Source organism: Toxotes jaculatrix, chromosome 16, assembly GCF_017976425.1.
Source record: "Toxotes jaculatrix isolate fToxJac2 chromosome 16, fToxJac2.pri, whole genome shotgun sequence".
Classification (NCBI taxonomy): Eukaryota; Metazoa; Chordata; class Actinopteri; family Toxotidae; genus Toxotes; species Toxotes jaculatrix.
In genome coordinates, this window is record NC_054409.1 from 3,122,001 (window position 1) to 3,125,745 (window position 3,745).

Sequence of the window (3,745 nt, forward strand, 5' to 3'; positions counted from 1 at the left end):
ACTGAGCAGGCTGATGTGTGTAGAGTTGTGTGTTCAACTTGCTGCAACATTCACATTTCTACATTCAAGACTCATAAAAGCTATTTGCTAAAAGTTCAAAGTAAAGGAAAAGTGATGGGAAATAATGTCACACACCCGTTTAACAGAACACCTCTTTCTTCAGATGCTCTGTTTGAAATAAATGAGACAGGAAACACTGAGAGTGTCTGAGGTTTTCTAGAAAGCAGTAAACTGACAGATGACAAACAGTAATGCTGAGGTTGACTCAGTCTGTTGTTCCTCTCCTTCCTGCTCTCATCCTCACTGCTGCTGTCTGAATGTGACAGGTGGACTTTGAAGTTTTCTTCTCCCTTTAAGGAGCTTAAATGCAGTAACAGAGGAGACATGATGGTGTAACACAGAACTTCACTTTGATTTTATCCCCAAGTGCTTTTCATTCAAAATATGTTATTTCACTGAGAAGGAATTTTCTCTTCCACAACAACAGATGTGAGGCTGTTGATGGATTTTGTGTTTCGTGAGTTTGTTGAGTTTGTTTCTCATCACGCAGCTTTATAATATATTATAACATCATATTATGGATGTTTTGCACCTTATTGTAATTCAAAGGCAAGACACACAAGATGCATAAAGAATAAGGAAGAATACTTTGATTAAACAACAGACAGGCTGGTTCTGTTAGAGTAAAATGTCTGTGGATATAATGTGCTTCAGTCGTCTCCTCTCTGCTGAGATCTGGGGACACAGAGACAAAGCTCGAGCAGAGTCTAGTAATGCAGTAATATGAGCAGTGAGTCAGTCACACATGTTGTGAACAAACCCCCAGGTTAACATTACTGTCTTAAGCTGTTTTGTTATAGTCCTGTTACTGTTACTGTTACAGTCACTATCAGACGTGAACACAAAGCAGAATCATTTCACGTCTCAGACCTGATCACACTCTCATCTTATTAACAAGCTCTGTTTGCCTCCTCACCCTTTTCTATATTTCCCAGAGGCAGAATGATATGTTGGTAATATTCTAAAGAGCTGATGGAAATAAAAACCACAGTAAATACAATGAATCAAACACTTTGTCTCTGGGCTGGACTGGGACAAAAAAATGGCCCTGGCATTTTTGGCTTAGACTGGCCCCTCATAATTAGCGGTGCACAACAGACTAATTTATGTATGTGTTCCCCCGAAGCAATGTATTTTACTATTGTTACGTCTTGGCCTAGGGGAAACCATGGCACAACATTTAAAGGAAAAATCCCAGCTCCCAAAAACCACCAGCAAACTCGCAGTAACTACACATTCAATGGTTTATTTTAAATGCATCTTGCACACAAGGTCAGGAGCACGTTGGCTGACAGTCCACCAGGAAGTGGAGAGAGGAGAGCCCCCAGTAAATGACAGCTTCAAATATTTGGAATAGATTTCAGAAATATTATAACACTCTCTCTTCTCTCTCCTCAACTCCTACCTCAACAGCCTGGCTTGACCAGACAGGAAGAGAGGGACAGATTATTACAATTTATTAAGTGATAAATAGAAAACCTAAAAAAACAAATTAAAAATAAAAATATTTGGAACTACCTGGAAAAACTGTGCAACTATCTAAACCATCAAAACATTTAGTATATTTAGGGTACATTTTTATTTTTTGATAATAAAAATCTCATACTAACTGCAGTGATACTGTAGAAAAAAACTCGCACGGAACGAAAACAAAACACAATTTAAGGCAACTGCTGCGACAGGAACTAACATTATTCACTGCTCACCATTCTCATGTAATTCTACACGTAGGTCACCTGTTTGGGCTTCAAAACGGCGAATTTCGCCATAAGGTGAGCGATTTTCATGACTGTCCATCACCTAAAAGTCCCGGTATTATCCTAACATTACTACCTGATACCTGCTGTGCCTGTGCTACACTTCCCTGGTCACTCTGTCCCTCGGGTTCCCTGTCAACAGTCTCTGGCTGCTCCCTGTTCACCTTCAACCTGGGCTGCAGAGGACATGGAGGCTACAGCGGCCCCTCCAGAGAAAATGTATTTTAGCACATTTTGCAGCGTCTATAACGAGATTATTGAATCTTTTCAACTTCTCCGCACCTCCTTTCCTCCGCTTCTCCATGTTTCCACGCTCAACACTATGAAACTGGCGGGAATCAGTGCAGAGAAAGGGGTGGGGCCGCTCTGGTAAGCTACTATATCCTGATTGGTTTAGTCCACTGTCTATATTGAAGATGGACCAATGGGCCACCCCCTCTAAATTGCGGGCCGGTTTAAAAAAAAAAAAAAAAAAAAAAAACAGCATCGGCCCCTAGGACTGTCAGCCCACCGGGAAAGTGCCCGGTATGCCTGATTATCAGTCCAGGCCTGCTCTTGGGAAAGAAAGCAAAGGCCCACGTGCCTAAAAGCCTAAAGTCTAAAAATAAAGTATACCAGCGAAAAGACAACATCTAGCACACATTTCTTCCGCAAAGAAAGAGCAAAGTCGGACAGGGGAGCTCCCACTTGTGGCGCTCTATAAAGATGTTTGACTTTTCACCAACTCACCAACTCAAGGCCGAGCCAGCCAAAAATAACTTCAACTCATTGGTGTTCCTCTCCACGGAAGTCTTTAGTAAAAGGCGAAAGACTTGTGCGTTATGAAGAGAAACAAGAGTCAGAACAGGCCTGTCTCAGAGAGCAGCTGAAGACCCTAGTCGTCCCAGCTACCACCGTCGCGGTGCGCCTCCCTTGGCTTGCCGCGTGCTAAATCCCAGCCTCCCCTCCATTGCCCCCCAGCCTGAAAAATCCAGGCCTGGCTTTTACATGGAGACTACAAAGTCTGGGAAACGATCAGGCGTCTTCAGGGAGTCCACGACCAATCATCGTAGCTGAAGTGCACTGTGTTGTTGAGCGGGGTTCCCTGGGTGATATCAGTAAATCAACTGACTGGTTGTGCACAATTCACTTGATAAAAACTTAGCCGCATTTTCCTTCAGCCACTGTAAAAGTTTGACTCCTAACTAAACATGCGTGTCAGAGCTTGATTTTCTACAAAGCAAGAGAAAGGTGCACCGTTCCCGGCGACACTGCAATGCCAGGTCGATGCGGGGAGTGAACGGAGCAAGCTCCCTTTTCAGCTCCCTCTCCTAAAAATGGGTTTAATACGTTATCCCCATATAGGGGACATATCAGATATTAATGTGCCAATTTTCCATATGAGCTGTCGTCTTCACCTTTTGTCCTCAGCTCATGTTTTTAGAATTATAAAGGCAGATACTTGAGTCTGACTCATGTTGTTTCCTGCATTAATCAGCTCATCTTCTGTCTTAAGGAAAATAAACTTGCACGCATGTATTTAAACTACACATGGTCAGTGTCAGTGAACATCACACAGCTTTAATATGTGATAAAAGAACTTTTTTTTCCCTCTGGACATTAGACAGTGTCCACTGTGACTGTCCACCTGAGTATGAATGTTTAACGGTGCAGAGACAGAATAACACACACAGACACAGTCGCTTCCTCTCTGGATAACAGTTCCGGTAGGGGTCGCTAATGTCCGTGTGAAAGCAGCAGAAGAAGCAGCGACAGAGTCTCCAGCTCTTGTGTTCATCAGCAGCGTTCACACTGGGATTTCTTCCTCCGCTCGGCTTCATCTGCAGCGCTTTCTCTTCTGGAAATGAACCGCTGGACACGGAGCTTCGTCGGGAAGAGCGCGGAGCTTTAGCAGCTGATTAAAGGACACCATGCTTTACTTCTGGATA

The 3,745-nt window shown here is 43.3% G+C and overlaps 1 non-coding gene and 1 pseudogene across 1 annotated transcript; both read right to left on the reverse strand.

Annotated features, from left to right (window-relative positions):
• Positions 1-2,546: 2,546 nt before the first annotated feature.
• On the reverse strand, positions 2,547-2,658 carry LOC121196719. The gene has a single exon (XR_005896150.1). It is a non-coding gene; the product is annotated as a U5 spliceosomal RNA (small nuclear RNA).
• Positions 2,659-3,042: 384 nt separating this feature from the next.
• Positions 3,043-3,258, reverse strand: LOC121196711 (annotated as a pseudogene).
• Between the last annotated feature and the right edge of the window lie 487 nt (positions 3,259-3,745).